We start from the raw sequence: 24,751 nt of genomic DNA on the forward strand, positions 1-24,751 counted from the left end.
CATAGATAAACATAACACCCAAACTCTCACAAGAATTCACCTTAAATGTCTGCAGGGCAGTGTCATGTCATATGGAAGTAGTCCAGGCAGAAGTCTCTCCAGAAGATCTGAAAGGCAGTTATTCTTTTAAAAATGATGTTAATTTGGGTGTCAAATGTAAAAAAAATAACCAAAGAGAAAAGCAACAGAAAAGAGTAAACCAAAATGATGAAAAGCTATCAGGAAAAAACTCTCAAGATACATAATGTTTTTTCAAGAATTGCTGCTACTAGCTAAGGGGTCAAGCTCAAAGCTGCCAGGCCTCAATCTCACTTCCAGATCAGACCTGCTTTGAAGGCACACTTATGAAGCTGTATTTCCATCTAGATTAGAGCCCACTGAAAAGTGCTTACTTTAGGAATTATTTATTTCCACATTGAACAGACACTTTAAGAACTCACAGACAGAGCTCCTGATGGTCCAAATCAGGAATGGTGTAATGGCTTTCTTGAACTGCATCAAAGATAGCTCTCTTTCAGCACATCTGTCTTCAGCCCTTGTTAAGCATCAGCTTAGCTCCTCCAGGCTGGGTGAGGAAGAAGCAGCTGTAACTGCTGGCTGCAGGTGGAAACAGCCACTTCCATCCCAAGGGGAACAGAGTCATTACAAGCTCTTAGATGCAGCCTGATTTTCTTTTCCTAATGTGATCCATTAAGCTGCTTCCGATACCTTCCCAGTTGGAGGGACTGAGCTGTCAACTACTAACAAACACACTGCATCCCTCTACTCACCTTTGAGTCTTTGGAGAGTCATGACACAGTGCAGTGACCCATTGAGAAAGAGTAATTGTATCAGCTTTTTAAATAATTTGTATCAGATTTTTCAATAATTACTTCATTTTAACACCCAACACATTCTAGAGCATCTATTAAGTGTCTCTCTGGGGAATACCATCAGTCATTTAGTCACAGCTCTCTACCACACACAGAAAGGTGCACACACCACTTAAACTTCCTACTGACTCATTCTCCAGTACATCCCAAAAGACTTGCTGTAGTATTTCTTAGATGCAAGTGTTACGTGGAATTTTTTTCCAAACATATGACAAATACTTTTTTCCACAGTCTAGCTTGCATTAGTTTCAATACTGCTAAAAATTACCAGGATTCTGAACTAATCAAAACAAGTTCTACCATTAGCCATTCTACTTTAAAGCTGATTTTCAATCACCTTGAATTTCTCATTACTTCATTTGAAGCTATGATGCTGCAGGACTCTTGGGAGTACTCTGAATGACTTGCAGTAGCTCAGAGACAAGTAACTAGAGATGTACTCGTAAAGGTTCTCTTCAATACAGTTTTATCATATTTCCAAATATTCTAGTTCAGAAGACAGTCCCAAATTTTTGGCATTTTATTTTTACTTTTCTTTTTTAAAATGATCCCAGGTTTATGGGATAAACATGCACCAAATAAAGGGGGCCCGGGGAAAACTTGGACTCCAGAGCAGCCCTCACAAAGCCACCCTGTCTAGCAGCACTGGGATCCTGGGGACATTGTTTCTTCGGAAGCCTGGGACCAAGGAAAGCAAACAAGAACTCCCTAAAAGCCTTTCCTATATTACTGAAGGATTTATGAAAAGCAGAAGTATAATTTTTCAGTTTTAATAAACTGTCATATTATATTTCCCTGAAATCTTCCTGATCTGATCTAAAAGTAATTGTTGCAATCTAAACCTGTTGAAGAAGACTGGAAGCAATACTGTAGTTTAACTACCACATTTTTAACCACTTCTTAACAGATGTCTTCTTCAATTTCTATAAATGTTCAAATCTGCAACTAGCTGGTAGGACTCCTTGATACCACCGGGGTAATCACAGAGACAAGCTAGAGGAGAGGGAAAAAAAAATGTTATTTAGTAACAGAAATATCTGTATATGTGTGGTGGTTCAGGCCCAAACAGTGGCTGAGCACCACACACCACTTGCTCGCTACCAGAGGAGAAATATAGACTTCCATGGGTTGTGATAAGGACTGTTTATTGACAAAAGCATCATGAAAGTAGAACAAAACCAGCCAATTACACTCACCACCCAATGATAACACAGAGTATCTTACTGATCTGACAACCTCAGAGTGCTGCACCACACAAGGACCAACTTGATGCCACAACCACACTCAAATTGACCTAGAAGCACATAAGAGCACCTTTCCCTAACCAGCCCCTTTTATGGGGGAGTGATGTCAGGTGGTGTGGAAAACATCCTGGCTAACTCAGCTCACCTGGGCTGGCTACTTGGGGAGGTTGACTCTGGCCTGGTCAGAACCAGGACAATAAAACTGAAAAAATATTGTATTCTTCTAACAAAAACCAAATTGTTACAGGCTACTTGCAAATCAGTGTCAGCAGCATTGGCTGCAACACATAACTTGGCCAGTGCCATGGGAGAGGAACTTGCTCAATGTGCTTTTGGTCACCGGACTAGACCAGATGTAGCAATGTGCTTTTGGTCTTACACAAATGCCCCACCTGTGAAAGGTGCCAAGATGTTCCTGAGGTCATGAGGATCAGTCAGTACCAGGAATGGAAATGATTGTGAAACGATTAGTTATAAAACACACTATTTACTCCCCTGCGTGAGAAAACTGTGATATGTATATTTGTAAATGAGGAAGTAGTACAGTTTGAACCTCTGCAAAGAGCCTCATTTCTCTGGAGTTCTTTGTTTCTAGTCCACCTTACTAAATACTCAAATTTATTTTCCCCAGAAATGAATATCCACTCATTTAAAACCCCTAAAATACCTTAAAATTCTGGGCTGAAGATCTTTTGTTATTTCCTGTTGGTGCAGATCTGCTTTGTGTGCCTGAACTCAGGTGTTCCATCTCTTAAATACCCAACTTGCCAAAATTTTATTCTGATTCTTTATTAAATGAATATTTCACAATTTTACACAAAATGCAATGATTTAAAGAACACAGGGGATACTTAGAAGATACTTTAAACTCAATGCAGCTAAGATTCCTATCTTCTTGGGTAAATGTTCTCAGTATGATGCTCCCTACTTGGAACTAGTCCGGTTGCTAATGGGGTACTTTGCCCATAGGAGGGGGATGACTAGTAGCCTGTGGGTTGGGACAGCACTAGGGAAGTGCAACACCTGGCCCCCAATCCCCAGTCCAGAGAGCATTTCCTTATCTATACAAAGTAGTTCTATTGGAGAATCCAGAGGAGAGCCACAAAGATGATCAGGGTGCTGGAGCACCTCTCCGTTGAAAACAGGCTGTGAGAGTTGGGTTTGTTCAGCCTGGGGAAGAGAAGGCTCCGGGGAGAAATAATTATGGCACACCAATACTTTAAGGAGTCCTACAGGAAAGTGGAAGAGGGACTGTTCACTAGGGAGTATAGTGATAGGACAAGGGCTAATGTCTTCAATCTGATAGAGGGACATTTAGATTAGATATAAGGAAAAAATTCTTTACTTTAAGGGTGGTGAGGCACTGGAACAGGTTGCCCTGAGAGGTTGTGGAAACCACATCCCTGACAATGTTCAAGGCCAGGTTGGATGGGGCTTTGGGCAACCTGGTCTAGAGGAGGGTGTCCCTGCCAATGTCAGGGAGGGGTAGAACTAGGTGGTCTTTGAGGGACCTCAAAGACCACTCCGACTTAAAACCAAGCCACTCTTGAATAATCTGGGATTTCAGATCTATCCAGGCAAAAGTAGTCAGGTTTGTATCTATATTATTTTAGATAGCTGTTACAACAGCTGAAATGCTAGAGTAAGAAACAGTAAAGCTCTGTGAATATGCATTCCAATCCTCCTCAAAAGTTGTTTGGCAAATACCTGGTTAAATTGGCTAATAGACTGTAAATTACATAAACTTCCTATGTAGATCATTAAACTCATAGACCCCATGGAGACATGATTATTTTACAGCAACTTTATTATTATTAAATAACTATTTTTTTAAAAGCTGTTGTTTCAAAAAATGTCTTGTGTGAAATGGGAGTTTTCCACAACAGCCACATTTTCATGACAACGTTCTTCACTTTTTTCATCATGGTGTCCTGTTTATAAAGCCTAGGTATCTTGCTTCTACAGCCTAGGCATCCCTAAGCACTTACAAGGAAAAGACTCAAAAAGCACACATACCAGAAGCTGGCTCATTGGGAAGAAAAAAAAAAGGAAAATCCATAGGACCAGGAGAGCAGGCAATATGAAATCATATAAACTGTAATTTGAAAAGACTTATTTAAGTTGCCTTAGAAAACTGTATTTTCCAAAGCAATGCTTGTTTTTCCCATTTCTTCCTCCACAGAGAAAAACTTGCTTTCTGAAAAAAATAAACCCAAAGGAACCACATAATTTTTATTCTGAAAAAAATATCTTCATCCTATGGGAAATGCCCTAGAGCAAATATATATAGTGATTGTTTGAAATCCAGTATTGAAATGACTGAATTTCCAAGATGGAGTTTTAAAAACGTCAGTTTTAGAAACAGACAAACAAAGTACTTAAGAAGTGTAAGTCACATCATTGGAAAGTAGAGCTGCAGCTATTACCAAATCTTTCTTTCTGTTTGCCTTTAACTGTAAGGACATTTAGCCATATTTAAGAAGTTTGCCAAGTAGTTATTTTCCTTTCAGTTCAGATGAAAAAAAGATCTCTTTTTGAGAAAAGTTGTATAAATGAACATATGTATTTGTTCAATAGAGATTTTTTCTGAAAGTCTTCTGTCTTCAACTGCTTGCATTTAGTTTTATCTGATTAATTTTGTCTTTGTTGTTGGCTTTGTTGTTTGTGAGTTTGAGGGGTTTTTTTACTTTTTTCCTTCTGCAAAGTGCTGGCATAAGTGACTGGTAGACTGAACTTCTCTGGCAGGTGTTTTTCACATAACTCCATTGCCCAGCATAAAACCCATATATTATTACTGTGAGATCATGGGCGTTCTGTGTACCTAACTATTTAACTTGGGCAAAGCTATAAAACATCTTTTTGCTTTTACTTTTTTCATGGGGCAATTTCTTTTTTTACCTGTCTCTTCAATGGAAGAAGGATCAGTACATTCAGAACCAGACTCATCTAAACTATGTCTGCCATTCATTTGAGTACAAGTCTGCAAATGCTGAACTTTTCTTGTTGACAAAGGGACTGAGTATATCAGTCTGATTGCAGTTTTACTGTGCTGTTACTGGCCCTCACAAAGGGCTAATATTCCTTAACTTCTTATTATTTGCTTTGTTATTTAAATGTCATTTGCTGGGTCAAAATCAGGTGGCTGTGTGCCACCTGATAAGCACTTCTAAGTTTCCCTGTCTGCTGTTTCCAATTAAATTTGTATTTTTCCTCTTATATATGCTTGAACTTTTTGCTCCTGGTATCTTAAAAAGTGTGGAATAGCAGTATGCTGGGGTTTCTTTGAGCTTTAGGCTGTTCCTTAATTCTTTGTTAAATTCCTCTTTGATATTTAACATCTCATAGAACCATTGAATAGTTTTTGAGATCCTCAGAGTGTTTGCTGAAGACACCGAGCTGTGTGGTGCAGCCCACAGAATAGAGGAAAGGGATATCATCCAGAGGGACATTAACAGGCTTGAGAAGTGAGCCTGTGCAAGCTACATGAAGTTCATTAAGGCCAAATGCAAGGTCCTACACATAGGTTGGGACAATCCTAAGCACAACTACAGGCTGGGTGGAGAATGGATTGAGAGCAGCCCTGTGGAGGACTTGGGGATGTTGTTTGATGAGTTCAACATGACCCAGAAATGTCTGCTAGCAGCCCAGAAAGCAAACCATATCCTGAGCTGCATCAAAAAAGTGTGACCAGCAGGTTGAGGGAAGTGATTGTCTACCATGACATCCTGATAGCAAAGCTGAGAGAGCATGGGATAGATGAGTGGACAGTGAGGTGGGTTGAGAATTGGCTGTCGGACCGAGCTCAGAGAGTGGTGATCAGTGGAACAGAATCTTACCGGAGACCTGTGACTTGCAGTGTTCCCCAGGGCTCAGTGTTGGGTCCAGTCCTGTTCAATATCTTCACTGACGACCTTGATGGAATAGCATCCACCCTCAGCAAGTACACCGATGATACAAAGCTGGGAGGAGTGGCTGACACGCAGGAACACTGTGCTGCCATCCAGTGAGACCTGGACAGGCTGGAGAGCTGTGCAGGGAGAAACCAGATGAGATTCAACAAAAGCAAGTGTAGAGTCCTGCACCTGGGAAGGAATAACCACTTGTATCAGTACAGGCTGGGGGATGACCTGATGGAGAAAAGCTCTGTGGAGAAGGACCTGGGGGTCCTGGTTGATGACAGGTTGGCCATGAGCCAGCAGTGTGCCCTGGTGGCTAAGAGAGCCAATGGGATCCTGGGGTGCATCAGGAGGAGTGTGATCGAAGGAGGTGATCCTCCCCCTCTACTCTGCCCGGGTCAGGCCCCTCCTGGAGTATTGTGTCCAGTTCTGGGCTCCCTGGTATAAAAAAGACAGGGATCTCCTGGAGAGAGTCCAGAGAAGGGCTACGAAGATGATTAAGGGCCTGGAACATCTCCCCTATGAGGAAAGGTTGAGTGACCTGGGACTGTTCAGTCTAGAGAAAAGAAGACTGAGGGGCGACCTTATTAATGTTTATAAATACCTTAAGTATGGGATGCAGGGGGAAATGGCCAGCCCCTTTTCAGTGGTCTGTGGGGATAGGACAAGGGGCAGTGGCTGCAAGTTGGAGCACAGGAAGCTCCGCACCAACATGCAGAAGAACTTTTTCACAGTGAGGCTGACAGAGCCCTGGGACAGGCTGCCCAGGGAGGTGGTGGAGTCTCCATCTCTGGAGATATTCAAGACCTGTCTGGACGCCTATCTGAGTGATATGTGCTAGGGAGCTGCTTTGGCGGGGGGGTTGGACCAGATGATCTCTAGAGGTCCCTTCCAACCCCTACGATTCTATGATTCTATGATTTTCCCTTCTACTCCAGTCTCAGGAGACCACACATGAACTACTGCATCCATTTCTGGAGTTCCCAGTACAAGAAGGACATCGAACAGTTAGAGCAAGTACAGAGGAGGGTCATGAAGATGAACAGAGGGCTGGAACACTTGTGAAAGCAGGCTGAGTGAGTTCAGATCTTTCAGTTTGGAGGAGAGAAAGTTTGGAGGAGACCTTACTGCAGCCTTCAAGTACCTGAAGGGAGCCTACAAAAAAGCTGGAGAAGAACTGGCTACAAGGCAATATAATGATAGGATAGAACAAGGGGTAATGTAACCCTATGTGATTAACTTGTTTTATCACAAAAGCATTACTGACTCCACATTTTTCACTTTCTTTTACCCTAATTTTGCTCTTTGGATTATTTCTGTGTGAATGAGTTTCTCAGAGGCTAGCTGAAAAATTTTTGTGAAGACTGGACAAAAATGAATGGCAACATGTGAAAACAAAACTTCAAGGTAACTGTACAACTCATTGGTTTTGCATTTTTCTACATAGAGTACTTTAGTCCACATATAAGTCACAGCAATTTTCAAACCACTCTACCCTGCAAAAATTCAAAGAAAAAGTGAGCTCTCTTTCAGCAGTATGACACATGCCTTTGGAAAAAAAATATTTTCTGGAGTGTTTCCCTCAGCACAACACAGTCCTCAAGATATACTAAGGAACTCCCGATGCTGCAGTTTGTATTGTGGGAGGTGTTATGAGTTAGTAGTGCCAACAATTGTGTGTGAATGATTGGTGTAATAAGAACTTAGTAATGTTTAAAGAATATGTGCCAGCTAAGTAAAAATTTCTTTTGTTCCATTTACACAGCCACATATAGTGTTGCATAAGCTGAGGGTGATTAACAGCATTTGTAAATTGTATGATTGAAAGGAGTCCAAAGGAGCAACTCAGATGACAAAAAAAGCAGAAGGTGAAAAGGAAAGCGGTCGGTTTGGAGTTAGATAAGAGGCTAGAAAAGTATCTGCAAACTATTGGATATCAGCTCAAATCTCCACTGCAATTTTCCACTTGCAGCACACAATGCATTCATAGTGGCAGAAATCTGTGATTACAAGAGACCAGTCAATCTCCATCTTTTTTTCTTCACATTAGAGGTTGAGAAAAATCAATTTTCTCATAAAGGATCTTCAAAGTGCATCTTGTTAAGAGAAATGGAAAAAAAAATAGCTTCACAAAAATTTGTTGTCTTAGTATATGTTGTCTCATCCAGCTGTGAATAAGAGCTGGGCAAAGCATTCACTACAGAACTCCAAATGATTTGAAACATCTGGTTTTTAATTCTATTAAAATCCAAAACTCAGCCCGGGTTCTTCGAAAGTTTTGCTGAACTTCACAAGCATTTTTGTGTTATGAAACATAGTACTGAGGAAAGCTGTCCTGATTTGTGGTTTTGAATGGATACCATGCAAAATCTCTGGATTTTTCAGAAGATTAGGTGAAACTTGGTGATTTTGACAAAAGCCTTTATTTGAATTTCTGGGGTTTGAAATCAGCAAAGACAGAAAGGGCAGTGTTTATGTGGATTATATGTATAACAATCAAAACCCAGGGTGAGTAAAAAGATAAGAATCCTTTGAAATCTGGTAACAGAATATTAGCAAACTATTTGTTATCCACAGATTTTATGAGATGCTAGCATAAGATGAAGTATATTAACTGTGAATAGTTTTATATTTAGGGTTGTTTTAGGGTAAAGTTTATGAAAAGTAAATAAAAATATCAGAAAGTTCTGCGGTCATGATAACAGATGTATACCTGTGAAAGTAAATATTGATTAACTCTGCCTAAATTAGTGATAAGAACTCACTTCAAGTTTTCTAATTCCACCTTTTTCCGCAGTTTGTTCTGGGAAAACCCCACTGAGAACAAGGAAAACAGAACAAAAAAAAACCCCAAACCCACCAACCTACATACCAGCAGTAAAAACTTTAAGAGCTAGTGGGAATATCTTTCACCCAGCTCTTATCCGCAGCTTTGGTATTTAAAACTCCCTACATCTGTAGATCTATAAAAGTTAGGTTTTAAAAAGGCTAAAACACCCCCCAGCCTTATCTCTAGTTAAAAAAGTATATCCACGTGTATTTAAATCTAAGTTGGATGAGCTTACGTATGTGCGTTGTTGATTTACCTTAACCTTCATGTAGTGTGTCCGTTTCTCACTGCATACACAATGTTTGTGTTTACTTATTTCTCCGCATTCAAATACCAGTTTAGGAGACTGCTCTATATACATATCTCATAGCTCTCCAGATCAATTTCCAAACTCCACGGACACTGGTGACTACAATAGAACAGGTCACAGCAAGTCACTGTTGTCACCAGAGTAAGAAAAAACTTCTGCAACCAGTCAGGATCTCACAGAGATTTGTTCTTCCATGATAATTGGTTCTTACCAGCGCGTTTGCCAGTACTACCACAACACTCTTGTACCAAATTCAACTACATTCATATAAGTAAAAATTTTAATTTCTTTTTTTCATCAGCTCAAGAGAAAGTTTGCCATGTCAAGTGAAATGGGAGTAAAGGCATTGTCTTGCAGAACAAGTGTTCTGCCAGGAGGAAACAGAACCAAGACTTGTTTGAAAGTAAATATTTCCCTCCACTTTTACCACACCCTAACCCATACAAAAGTACCTTGAGCTGCGTATCAGAAAATGCCTAAGGTGAATACTGCTCTCAGTTTTGACACAAAATTATTTTCCCTGTCGTATCATAGGCTGTCCTCTACCAAGTTGCTTTTACAGTGCAAAAATAGTATCTTAAAAAAAGAAATTAAAATATCTTTTCTGATTTTTCTCTAAACCTCCTTTGAAATCAATCTTGCACTGAAGATGGTACTGTAGTCAGACATAATTTGGCTGTATGCCTTTACGCGGGAATAACAGTACCTTGACTTGACCTCCCTGTCTCTGCTCTCTCACCTTTTGTCATCTCAGTAGCTGGGCAGTGACATATACACCTTCCCACAAGTACAGGAGACATAATTCAGAATTCCAAATTTTCAAACAGGTGCTGCAAGAGGTTTCAAACAGCAGATGAGTTTCTGATCTCCCTGGTGAAAGGGAGTGTCCAGTGCAGTGTTTGGTCTGAAAAATCATATAGAAAGCCAGGAGGAGACCTGAGAGAAGGAAAATTTGCCTCTCTGGAGATCTAATATATTTATCTTTCATTTCACCCTGATTAAAAAAGTTAAACATTTAAATTCACTGTTTTAGAAGTTCAAAATAGTGTCCCAAGCAAAATTCATCATTTTGCCAGTCCAAATTTGATTGCATCTGACATGAATTTTGCTCTGACTGAGAGGCACAAGTGCCTCATGGGGAACTATTTGGTTTAATAAACAAAATAAAACATTGTTCTGCTCCAGGTTCTGCTCCCAAACCCCAGAATCCCCAAACCTGAGATCATCACACAGAGTCACTAGGTTTATTTAAACTTTTTTTCTCATTTTGCCTGTAATGTCACATTGATCTTTAGGGTACTTTGCAAAGATTTAGAGGAAGATTTCATAACACTGGATGTGGGATGACAAATGAAATTCAGTATAAATAAATGCAAAAGGATGAATGTGGAAAAATTACTTATTATGTGCACAGTGAGGGATTTTTCTTTATTACTGTTATACAACAAGAAAGTCTTAGAGACATAGATAGTTGTCAGACAGCTCAGGAGTGATAAAAGACAAAGGAAAAAAAATCTGAATCATTAGAAAGAAATAAAGAACCAAAGGAAGAAAACATCATTGTGCAGGAATCCAACTCGAGGATTCACCAAATCCAAAGCTAGGACTCCAGATTGAGTGAGCCATTTTGACAATCCTGTGGTGATTCATTCTTGGTGATTCAAGAATTAGTATCATTCATTTAAATTATCAGGCATCATTTTCAAACAAGGATGTGTTTTTTTCCCATATCCACATTCCAGTGGAATTATGAAAAACATCACTGTAGTTTACTGTGAAGTTCAGCTATATTAATAGTTTAAATATCAGATCTTCCAAATTGATGGAAGATAGTCTATTAGTTGCTTCAGTCAGGATGGAATCTGTGTGTTAGGATACCACAAAATTCTTACTCGATAGAGGCTGAAGACCTACCCTGTTTTTGCTGTATACACATCCGCTAGTGACCCGAGTTACAGACATGGTGCCACATACATGTGGCTTGTCTGATCAGTGCAAGTTCAGTTTATGTTTCTGTTAGCAGCTAGTGGTTAAAAATCCACTTATTGCAACAGGAATAGACCTAAGCCAATGTCAGTGCCAAGCATTTCTGAAAAAGCAGGTGCATGTGCAATATAAAGTCATTTTTAGTAACCTAAGACCAATTGGGTAGCAGTGACTGTAGACTCTAACTTCATTATTTGAGCGATGACCAGGTTTCCACTCTGTATATATGAGACTGTGCTTATGCACAGCCAACTAGGCTGTAGCCTGAATTACACCTGCACTGACACTTCTAGTAAAAAGAGTCCTATAACACTACAACATGTAGATTTGGTGACATACTTGTTTTGATTATAGTCATGTCATTTTCCTTTTCTATTTCTTTGTAACAATAATTTTGACATATATTAGAACTGTTTAAATATTTTTTTTAATCTTGTATTTCAGTCTTCCACTTCCTCAGCTTGACCAATCATGACAAGAGTTGCTCTGAGAAATGACAATTGTTTGTTCAATTCTTATCTCACTCTGAGTTTTATGTGCCCTTTGACAGCAACAAAAACTTTACAAGAGCTGGAAAGTTTTGTGAGCTTGTTATTTTCTACATTTCTGTCAGGTCTTGAGCTGAGGCAAGGGGAGAACCCTCACAATAATGGAACAGTTTATAGGATGATCTTGAAGTGGAAAGATAATCAAGCTTGGCTTGATGCATTTTTTTTTTACAAACTATCTTCTTTTGCAATGAACTGTGGCAAGAATTTTGAAAATTATGTGAACAAATAAACAAAACACCTTGGGTTTAGACATTTTATTCTCTGTCAAAGTCTTCCAATTCAGTGTCACTGACAACTTCAGAACTGCTGCCTAATCACTAAGCTCTTTAGATAAATAAATTCCTGTAGATAATTACATGCAGGCTACACAGACATTGGGAACAGAGAAGAGTTTCTGAACCACATCCCAAGAGGATGAAAAGCAAAATTACCCATCTCTGCAAACATTAAAGTTAGCAAAAAAGACCCAGTGCCCAGTCTGTGCTCCACACTAATATGCTAGACAGAGGTTCAAACCTGTCCTTAAAGCAGATAATTAGACCTCACTGTTTGCACCATAGTCCTGTGTGGCATTCAGGATTATCATCCCTTTCCTTTGGCACTAAATTCCACTGGGAGGTTCAGAATCTGGGGATTCAGACAGAAGACCAGTGTCAGGTCCCTATCCATTTCTGGTGTGTCTCTCCATGTTAGGTGCCTAAACCTCAATAAATCCTTGAAGTTTACTGGTGAGGAAGTTTCCAAGGATCCCTCTGCCAGGTAAAAGCAAGGGGAGCTTAAGACTCAAGTGCAGTAAGATGTCCTTACACTCCTCATGGAAGATGATATCCAAGAGGGACAGCAGCCACTATTCTGTATGAGCAGTTGTTTAAGAGGGCCAGTGCAGCATGTCCAGCCCATAGAGATTCACCATATGCACACCATACAGGGAAAGGTTGTAGAAAAAAAACAAGTCACAGAAGCTCAAGTCTAGAGAAGAAAAATAAATTAAAATGTTCAAAATGAGCCCAGTACATTAAGGAATAAATTGTGTGAGTTTGAACTCTGTAATTGGTACATCAGTAAAATGTATATATTAAGGAGTCTCTTTAAAATGGTATTTTAAAACTTTCCATTCCTTAGCAAAGCTGATATGCCACTATTGTTATATTAGATGAGTTAGGAAAGTCTGCATTTTCTAAGTAATTTATTAATTGTAACAAAGACTCTGCATCTTGATGTCTACTGGTTGTATAAAACGAACTTTTTGTAGAAAAAATAAATCTCAAGAAGTAGTAGCAAACAGAAGTTGGCTATAGATAAAAGCAATAGCAAAATCTACCTACACATTTCTTCACTAGACGTTAATTAGAGGGTTGCTCAGCTCCCTAAATCTTTTGTAATAGGAACACATAAATACACAAATTTTGTGCATTTTTTCATGTGTGCATTTCTTCTGACATTGACATATCATAGGATCATTTTTAGGCCTTTGTTTTGGGATGTTCCAACTCGGACTCCTGAAATCATGGAGCTGAGAACATCAGACAGCATAGGTAATGAACATACAAGTACTAAAACCATTTACCATCTACCTCTATGAATAAAACTTCAAGTTAATAAATTAATCAATTGCTTTTAATATCTCCATATCATCTATAAATATAAATAGAAGAATGGCACCAACAAGATATTTTAATTGGGGGACGGGGGTGTTTTATATATGTATATATACATATTTTTAATCCTTTGTTTGGCTTCACATCACATTAGGAACTTGATAGAACTAGGTTAGATCTACAGTGCAAAACTGGATTTTATCTTAGATCCAAATAATCAATTGGAATTGTTGCACAGAGGTACAAAATACCATGTAAAATAGAAAGACTAAAGCTGAAGAAAGGTCAGATTTTTATGATGAGACTTCTTCCTAAACAGGATAGATCTAAACTACAGTCCTGTCAGTCTGGCCTCGGTGCCAGGGAAGGTGATGGAGCAGCACATTCAGGACAGCCAGGTGATCAGGCGCAGTCAGCATGGATTCAGGAAAGGCAGGTCCTGCTTAACTAACCCGATCTCCTTCTATGATCAGGTAATCCACCTAGTGGATGAGGGAAAGGGTATACACATTGTTTACTTGGACCTCAATAAGGCCTTTGACACTGTTTCACACAGCATTCTCCTAGAGAAGCTGGCAGCGCATGGTTTGGATGGGCATACACTTCACTGGGAAAAACACTGGATGGATGGTTGGGCACAAAGGGTTGTGGTAAATGGAGTTAAATCCAGCTGGAGGCTGGTAAACAGTGGTGATCCCCAGGGGTCAGTACTGAGGCCAGTTCTGTTTAGCATCTTATCTTTATCAGTGACATGGATAAGGGAGTCAAATGCATCCTCAGTAAATTTGCAGATGATACCAAGATTGGAGGGAGTGTTGATGTGCTAGAGGGTAGGCAGGCTCTACAGAGAAATGTGAACAGGCTGGATCGATGAGCCAATGCCAACTGCATGAGGTTCAACAGGGCCAAGTGACGTGTCCTGCACTTGGGTCACAACAACCCCATGCAAAGCAACAGGTTTGGAGAGGAGTTGGCTCAAGAGATGTCTGAAGGAGACATCATGATGTGTTTTGATCAACATCTGGCTGAATATGAGCCAGCAGCGTGCCCAGGTGGCCAAGGACAACAGCAACCTGGCCTGCATCAGGAACAGTGTGGCCAGCAGGAGTAGGGAAGTGATCCTTCCCCTATACTTAGTGCTGGTAAGGCCACATCTGGAGGACTGTATTCAGTTTGGGGCCTCTCACTACAAGAAGGACATCAAGATGCTTAAGCATGTCCAGAGAAGAGCTTAAAAGCTGGTGAAGCCTTTAGAAGACAAATCTTATGAGGAGCAGCTGAGGGAGCTGAGATTGTTTAGTGTAGAGAAAAGGAGGCTGAGTGGAGGCCTCATCTTTCTCTACTACTTAAAAGGTGGTTGTAAGGAGGTGGGGGTAGGTCTCTTCTCCCTGGTAGCTAGTGACAGGACAAGGAGAAACGATTTTAAATTATGTCAAGGGAAGCTTATGTTGGATATTAGGAAGAATTTCTTTTCTGAAAGGATTATTAGATATTGGAACAGGCTGCCCAGGGTGGTGGTTGAGTCACCATCCCTGGAGGTGTTTAAAAGAAGAGTAGATGTTGTACTTGGTGGCATGGCCTAGTTATGGACCTAGTAGGGCTGAATAGATGGTTGGACTTGATGATGTTTTCCAACCAAAACCATTCTGTGATTCTATAATCCTATAATCAGTTGATATCAAATCTGAACTTCACCTGAATTAGGTACCAAGAGTGTAAATCATCAGTGGTTAATTCAAAACTTCTTTGGGGTGCTATATGCTTTCAAAACAAGAAAATTTAATACAGGAAACTACATCACACTCCATGACAGGACGGTTTTCTTCATATGCGTATAGCATTACTGTCTTTCACTTTCCAGAAAAACCTGATCAGCGACAGCAACAAAACATGCAGGACTCTATCAGAGAAAAGAAAGGATTAAACCTTTCTTCCTCTGCAGTAGCTTGCTCTTATCAAGACTGCCCTGTTTGTTGATCTTGTTTAATCACTGTGGTCAGTTTATCCTGCAGGTTTTCACTAGTAATTTTATTGAGTGCTTTCATAGCAGTATCTCATATTTCTATCTCTCTTTTTCTACTGTCTTTTCAGATTACAAACATGACGAAAATTGACCCCTCTAGAATGATAGGGAAGCAATTTATACTAATTTTCCTGCTGCTTCCCACATAGTTTCTGATATTTTCTCCTGACTGTCATAACAGCTTTTTTATCATTTTTCTGAGAGATTTTCTCAATAGTTTGTTGCAGTTAATCAGCGTTTCATTTTTCACTTGGCTAATATTAAACATGACCACTTCCCAACAGTGCTAATTTAAGGTTACAGTTTTAATGCTATTATTGTTTTCACTACTGTGTAATGTTTTTTTCTGAGCAGTTTCATGTGGGGAAAAAATTGCTTATCTGAATTTGAGGCAAAAGCCAATTACTTTTTGAATATTTTAATTGCAGTTCCTAAGAGCTAGGAACAAAACATCAAGAACAATTGCAGCAAAATTAAAATAGAACTTGTTTCTGTCTCATCAGGAAAAAATATAATTATTGTATTTTTTCTAGTACCTATGATGGTGGAGAGAAGAGGGTAGTTTGGATATGAATTTTTTATATTCATCCCCTTATTGATTATACTACTGCTTAACAAATCTTAAGACTGTTGGAATTTGAAGGCAAATACGGAACATGAATTTTCTTTTCCCTTATTTTCTTCAGATTCAGGTTGTTCCCAAGCTGCTGGTATTATTAATATTAATAATATTAATACCACATTGTTGGTTTGTTGTTGTTCAATTTCAGATGTTGAATGCAGAATATACTTTCTGCACTGCTCATTGCTAGAGCTAGTTCTCACACTTTCCAAACACAGTTATTTCTCCATTGAGGTGCAAGGTGAAAATGTCCATTCAGGGCATATTAGATTAGGGAATATTGGCCTATAAATCAGGGAAGTTACTCAGGAACAGCCGTCACTTAGTTTTTACAGCTGTTCATATTCCTATCTAATCAAGTAAGTGCCACCAAGATACTCTTACCTAATAGAAGGAGTAATGCCAAAATGATAGATACTATTTGCAGAAGATAAGTGCATACTTTCAAATTCCTATCATCTGCAACAATTTGTTTTCTATTTCCTATGCTCCAAATACAAAGGCCTCAACCCCTACAGAGGCTTAGTTGTTGCCACATCTTTCTTCTCTTTGTTTTCTGTAATGCTATCAGGCAAGGTCCTTTTATGTTACCAACCCTTTCTCCCAGTCTTGCCTTTATGTTCTCTGCCCAACCTCTTTCTTATAAATCCTCGAAATAATGTCTGTTCTCATGCCATATCTCACATATACAGTCTCCTTCAACATTCAGATGTCTCTTTAAATTCTTCTCCCTTTCGAATTAACTTCCACTCATTATCAGTAACCTTGACAGACAATCTCATGCTAAGTGTGATGCCAGGTCTTGCTTTGCACAGGAAGTAAACCCCAGAATCAAGGCACTTAAGACCCTCTTAAGCACTTCCAAGCAATGGGCCTGCGTAGTATATCAAGTTCCTACTCCAGCAAGCACTTCGATGCACAGTAACTGTGGGTGTGACCTTTCCATTCCTGGCCACCAGCTTCACCGTTTTCAAGGTTTCCTTCATTCTGGGGTGTAGAAAGTATGACTGGCTGTGCCAAACAGCACAGATTTGTGTCACGCTTTTTTTTTTCCCATAGAAGAATAGATTTCTTTGTAGGAGAAATACAACATTAATCTTCTGAGACTATGAAAGCACTGTTACTGTCAGTGATAACCTTTCCTTAGCTTTTACAGTTATTAATATTCCAGTCCTAAAAAGTAAATGCCATAAATCTTCCCCAAAGTATTTTTAATGTGGCAGGACTTCGTTATCAGTTCTTAAGCTCTGTCACTAGATTAATCAATCCAGCTTTTCCTCCCCTGTCTAGACTTGTATTATTGTGTTTTAAGAGTTTTATCCACAATGGAAGGATACGTAGGTGTCAGTGTGCCACCGCATACATACAAAAGTATTTACAAATGCAAGTTCAAAGATATACATTAAATAAAACACAAAATAGCTTCCAATCCACATAATGTGATTTTCTCTAGTATGGTCATAGTAATGACACTCACTCACATTCCTCTACAACATTAATGCAAAATAACTCAGTCACATTTTAGAGGTGCCTGCAGCCAAAATCCCACCTCTCATGACTCCACCAGCAGTAAATGATCTTTGTTCTTGATGGATTTGATCTTCACTGACTACCATAATAGTCTGTCTTCTAAATATAATTTTAACAACATAATAATGACAACATAATTGCCAGTGTTCTCAGTGGTGCCCAGCAACAGGACAAGGAACAACAGGCACAAACAGGAACATGGTAAATTCTATCTCAATAAGAAGAAAAACTTCTTCATTTTGAGGGTGACGGTGACAAAGCACTGCCACAGGCTGTCCAGAAAGATTGTGGAGTCTCCTTCTTCTGAGATATTCAAGACGCTCGTGGACACAATCCTGTACAGTCTGCTCTATGCAAACCTGCATTAGCAGGAGGGTTGGACTGGATGATAACAAGAGGTCCCTTCTAACCCCTACCATTCCATGATTAAACATAAACAGAACAAATTTTGCAGCACTCTTACAAATGTAAAGGCATATTGCATTGAGTCTGTTGGTACCCCACTGATTGAATCAAATATCATTTCCTGATTTTTTAGTTTCTAATTATGCTAAAAATCTCACAGCTTATCAAAGAGGTAATGAACCTTTGAATTCTTACCTTGGAAATAAATAGTGGGAAACATGGAAAATATTTTAAAATTGTAAAGTTTTGGAATATTCTGTAATCACACCTTGGGATGTCATGTCTCTGTAAAGTGTGTGCACATGTTTTGACACTTTCAGGTAATAGCACAGTCCTAAAGAAAAGACACACAAAAAAAGCCAAAAAACCCAGAACAGTTATGGTCTGGTACTATAGGTAGGGCTATTATATTGAACTTTATCCAGAAACAAATGGAAAATTAAGAGAAAAATAAAGAGAATTCAGAGATACTTGTGTTGGTTACAAAATCTTGACAAAGCTTAAGTTTATGAGCAGACCTTGAGTGACAGACATTCAAGGGGATATACAACATGCTGACTTTTAGATGATCCGTAGCTGAACAGTCTTTTTTACAAGACATATGTTGCTTGTCATCAATGGCAAGATGGTAGAAAGTATTTCTGCTTGCTCTTATCTACTTATCAGGAACTAAAACTGAAACTTAGTCCTTATGGCTTCCCATATTTTGACAGAGCCAAGGACACAAAATGCTTTTTCTTTTAACAACTTAGTGCAATACAGAAGGAATTTCTAGAATTACTTTCACGGAGACTGTAGCATTTAATCTCAGTTTCTCTGTGTTCACAGTAGCTTTCACGTACCTTGTGGTGTGAGAGTATACAAGAAGCTAAGTTAAAAGGCAAACATTTTCCTTCAATGAGAAATTCATTTCCCACTTTCAGTGAAGTCACTGGATGAATGACTTTGAACAAGATCCTCTGTCTGCCTCTTGGCTCACATCCCTGACTTTATAGCACTCACTGAAGCCCATCCTATTCATTTTCTGGAAGCAAGCAGCAGCCAGCCCATCAAGGAGAAAAGAGGACAGCGGAAGCTGCAGCATATTTCCAAGAGGAAGGGATTTTCTAGTATATAGCGTCCCAGAGGTTCTGGCAAGCCATTGGTGAGATGTCAAATCAAAACCAAAACAATGTTGGAAAGTTAGATTCTGTTCTTGAGCAGGTTCTAGTGAGCTATTGGAATAAGAGTGTAATTTAACAACTTCTAAAAACATCTTTCCCCTGTATTGTTGTAGGAGAAACTAACTTTCATAAGCCGAAAGGAAAAAAAGGGTGATCTAGTTCAGATTTAAGATTCTTGATCTTCATTAGTATGGTTGTTTAAAGACACTTCCTGCATGAAAACTTCATATGGTAACCTGATTGAAACGTTTGGTTCTAGAACAATTAGTTAATAATTTACCTTTCCTCATTTATAAATTATTGTGATGAACTGTGATTCAAAGCAAGCAGGATTAAACAGTCCTTCAATAAAAATACTTCCTCATCTATAAACACTCATCACTGACAGTGCTTTTATAATCCCACTCAAAGGTGGACCCTCCAAGATTTTCTTTCCAAGAAATTATGCCAAGAGAAATCTGAAAAAAATTGGATTGAAAAGATTATTTCCCCCTATATTCTAGTTTTTTAATATTAAAATGTTCTGATTTGCTCTTCTGGAGTATGAATTTTTTCTTTTTCACATAAAATTAATTTATTATTTAGGCAACTGCACAACTTCATAGCTCTATTTAAACCCCAAATGTAGCCTTCCATTTTCGATAACTCCTGCTTGTCTACAAAAGGGGCAAAGAAAGAAATTACATATCCCAGACAATGACAGGGACACTGGCTGTTTCTTCTTTGCAGCAGCTAGCTGAAATAATTTAGGTGAGATCGAGCTTTCTGCCTGTAAAATCTATTAGGGTTCCCTCTGTTTGCTAAATTGTAGGAAACAAGAATCATAGAATCAACATAGAATGTATTATGTTGGAAAGAACCTTTAAAGATCATCTAGTCCAGTCTTCCTGCAGTAAGCAGAGACACCTTTAGCTAGATAAGGTTGCTCAGAGCTTCATCAAGACTGACCTTGAATTTCTCTAGAAATGGGATCTCCATCACCTCTCTGGACAACCTGTTCCACTGCATCACCACCCTCACAGTAAAGGACATCTTCCTAATGTCTAACCTAAACCTACCCTGCTCTAGTTAAAACCACTACCCCTTTTATTATTGCTACATGCCCTAGCTCTAGCTTTCCTGTAGGACCCTTCAGGTACAGGAAGTCCACTATAAGGTCTCTGTGGAGCCATATCTTCTCCAGGCTGAAAAACCCTAACTCTCAGCCTGTCTTCATAGCAGAGGTGATCCAGTTGGCAACCTAACCAGGAATGATATTAAAGTAAGTTTACTGTAATTTCAAAATTATTTCAAAATTCACAGTCTCTTTAAATAAGACTCAGTGCACACAGTATCTATTCTGCATTAATGTTACTTCTGAGAGCTGAACACAGGATCACCACACAAGGAAGCTTTGGAGTCAGTCCCCAGTATGTACAGACAGTGCTGTCATGCCATGGAAACCATGTTTTCAAATATAGAAACGGTGCATCTGTATGGCTTACTTTAAACTAGAGCTGTATTTTTAGTTAGTGGCATCTGCCAGATTGTGGGTGATGCTAGATCATGGCAATACGGTTAGGTTTGTGAGTTTATATATAATTACTTCACAGGGGAAAAGAATGTGCTTCACTGCCAGAAAGGGAGGAGAGACTGAGAGTGTGAAAAGAGCTACTCAGAGAAGAGAAATTCTGCAAGACAAAGTTGGAGTATCTTCCATGTTCAGAATCTGAGTAGAGGGAAATTGTCAGGACAATGTTTATTGTGTCTTTTCATATGGACTCCATTCTTCTGGTTTCAAGTGATTTAACCAGTCATCTTCCATTTCACCAATACTAATGTCTTTAAGCCTTGTTATTATCAGGCCAAATATTAAATTTCAACTTCAAAATTTTTCAATTTGTTTAAATTATCTTATATTGGAACTAATGATATTTGACATAGATGATATCTATACTTTCAGTCTATAGCATTTCATTGCAAAGAAGGAACTGAAAATTTAGCCTGAAAGGAACAATTAGTAGTTTATCATCTCTTTTTTCCTAGGTGAGTTTCTACTGTATGTTCCCTTTTCCCTTTCCCCTTTCATCCATCCTTGTGGCTTTCTCTCAGTGTTCCATGTACCTCAATCCTCTTGAAAGGTTTCCTCACACAAAGAAGGAGAAGCCCTGCTTGCTGTAATGAATCTCCCATGCAAGGTTTCTGCTTTGAAAAATGCCAGTTACTGTACTGCATGGGGCTATTTCTCCCATCGTACTATTCATTCAATGGCTGTAGGATGTTTTTTTCAGAAGCTGAGAATACTTTTCACTTTCTCTGCCAAAATGGGGGCCAAAATAATCTCTTCATTTCTGAAAAAAAGATTGGTGGATAGAGTAAAGCTCACATGCTAGTCATAGCACCCAGGACTTGCCTGAGAGCAAGAGCAACAGAACACCTATCTCCTCACCCTATGTTGACTCCCAATACAGAAATGCTGCCAAGTTTTTTTAAGATTGTACATTTTTCCAAAGACATGGGCATCGTCGAGGGTTGGATTGTTTAACCCTGGGCAAAGGTTCCTGTGAAGCTTAAGTTTCATATAACTTTATTTTCTAATTTTAAGTTTCATATAACTTTACTTTCTAATTTTAATGCTTTTAATTTACAGTACTCTCTTGAGACATTTCTCACTGAAGGAATGAAAACAGTATTGGTAACTTTACCTCTCTGACTCACCCACCAGTGATGAGGGGGAGAACGTAGCCTTCTAACTCATTCACTTTCTGTGGTCTAGTGTTCAGCCACAATGTCTTGGCCTGTGCCTACTGCATCTGGGACTTCCAGATGGTCTCTTATCCAAGTACAGGAGAAGCCCAGGAATGCTTAGCCTCCAAGATCATTTGCATGAGATGCAATGCAATTGGAATTGCCTTTACTCTAGCTCCACCTTCAGTGGAGTTCAGACCATCTGAATGTGTCTGTCCTTTGACATACAATAAGATAAACAAACTGTAAAATTAAAATAATTTGCTAATTGTGCATTGCATTTACTGGAGAAGACTGGAGTAGATAACAGAAATTTAAATGTTTTTAATGGAGCGCTAGCAATACACATGAATCAATGATAGCCATGACTTTTAAAGTATATATATGTAAACCATGTGAAAACTAATTGAACAGCTAATGAATAATACAGGGACAGGACAACAGGTTTACTAATGTCTTGCTACTAGAAGTCAAAACACTCACCAGTGATGATAATGGAGTGTCAGTCTTAAAAGAACCAATCTCACCACACCAATGATTCTGCAAAATATGTTCAGGGAAATAACAGCTAATGACCTGAAAGAAGGTTCAAAAACATATCAGGTTATACATAGACTGTGAAAAAATCTCTTGGAGAATCCAGATTGATTTAACCCTGTTGGTATCAATTATATAAATGCCAGTTAAAGGTCAGACATAGAACAAATCCAATTGTACCTCAGGGTTTACCTTCATAAAGGAGAGTGTTCCTATGGTTTATGGCTAAAGACAACCATTCTGTATACACTCCTGATAGATAAAACAACTCTTTTTTTGCTTTCAAAAGGGGTATTTGCAAAAATGACCTTTAGAAGGGTTTCATTCTATTTTTTTTTCTTCCTCACCTATTGTAAATTTTATTTTATTCAACTTCAATATATATTTTGGATAAGTATGAAATCTTCTTGAGAGATTTAGATTGGAACTGTAGAAAAAAATACCTGGAAATAAACTTAGAATATTTTCAAAGATTTTTGGAGATAGACTCTTGTGCTTTTTCCCTCTTTATCAAGAGAGGTTTGATACCGCTCTTCAACACCAGAAAGTTCTTAGAAAAATTCATCAATACATACTCTTGTTATGTAGGTGATGAGAGGTGATTTGACAGACACATTTATTACTTCTCATTTAGAAGCACATCAGACACTGCATCAACCTCCCACACAGATATAAAAATATGAAAACTGGAGGTATAATATCAGAGGGGAAAAAAAAGCGCAATATAATGACTCGTGTACTACAGCTGTTTGCAGCATAGTTAGAGTAAGGGACAGACCTCAGAGTGTCCAGAAATGTGAAAATAAAATTACAGCTCCTTATGAACAAGAATTGAGAACCAATCAACCTAGAAATATTAAAGAATATTTCTTCCTGACTTTGTCTTTAGATTCAAAGCATAAGATCATAACATTAGGAAAAAAAAATTTGGGTAGAGTTCTTGCCTGGAAATTAGATTATGGGGTTTAAAAAAAGCTCACATACTCCAGCACAAAACCTCTTTGCCATGGGCAACAGTCAATCCTACCTACCAAAGAGCAATACTGTTGACACCATTAGTAAATGTTGTGGTCTGTCCAGTGCTAAGGTTGGACAACATTTTTAAAGGAAGGAGCAGCTGTCCACATGTAACAAGTGATGGGAGATGAAGCTTTTATTTTGTCAGTTCTGTGAAACAGCAAAAGAAAAATAAAATCAACCCTTTGTTACTTCTTTTTCTTTGCCTTCCTCTATCTCATTCCTATTCCAGGAAAGTTGAGAAAAGGTTCTGAAAGTAAAACATGTTTGTGAAATAAGTCACTCTGGTGGTCTGGGACTGGCAAGGTTCAATTGATGAGTGCTTTAGGCTGCTAGCAACAGGAGAGGATAGGCACGGATTTGTCTAGTTATGTGATTTGACTTACCCACTGTAGCTTGTTAGGAAACAGTATCATTTATAATCATTTTCCATTTGTTGAAAACAAACAGAAAATGTGCCATTAAAAGCACCCAGAATATCTGTTTCTTATTTAAAAGAGAAAAAAAAAAGTAACAGTCTCAAAAGTGAGGACTTGTGTGTCAACAGATTCTGTCAGCAAGGAAAAAAAGATTTTTCCCACAGTAATGATTAGGTACTTCTGAAGGATATGGAAACTGGTCCTGTGTTGAGAGGAATAGAAGTGGAATGTGTAAGTGCAATGTGGCCATTACAGATTCAAAACTATATATAGCATCACATGTGGAGTGTATAATTTCAGAGAGATTCCAGAAGGATTTTATGTATAAAGAAAAAGGTATTTTGTTACAGTGTCAAGATTTGTATTAAATAGAAGTATTCTTTTTTTTTTTTCTTTCATATTGTTAAGGGGAAAAATAGCTTACTGGAAAGAACAGCCCAAGAACCTGGAAAAAAACTCTTAATGTGCCCAAGTGGTCAGAAGACCACAATGTAAATATGTGCTCTAGATGGGAAAGATGATATTTTCAAATTGCTCCCTTATACTGGATTTGATTACATTACGAACTGTATTCTCACTGGTGAAAACAAACTCCAACCAAGCTTTGTGCTCCAAGCTCTGTGTAGATGGCCAGGCATGTTCTATTGAATAACTACAAATTAAAAGATGATTCAGCTCTTACTTCAGCAATTTCAAATTAAATCTCTCCATTGAATGTAAAAACATAGCTTATTAGATAAAGACATCTATGACAAAACCCACGGTACTGCACATTGGGCCTGACAGCACACAAAGGGGCATTGGTACTGTGAGGTTGGTCACAAGTGGCACTCTTCAGGGATCAATAGTGTTTAACATTCATGAATAACCTGCATGATGAAGCAGAATGTTCCCTCAGTAATTGTGTTGACAAAAGCAAATTGGAGAAGCAATTTATATACTGGGATGTCAACTGGCTGTAGAGATCAACTGAGAGCAACTTCATGAAGTTCAAAGATGCCCTATGTAAGGTTTGGGGCTG

The sequence above is a fragment of the Gallinula chloropus genome (assembly GCF_964237585.1).
Source record: "Gallinula chloropus genome assembly, chromosome: 3".
Classification (NCBI taxonomy): Eukaryota; Metazoa; Chordata; class Aves; order Gruiformes; family Rallidae; genus Gallinula; species Gallinula chloropus.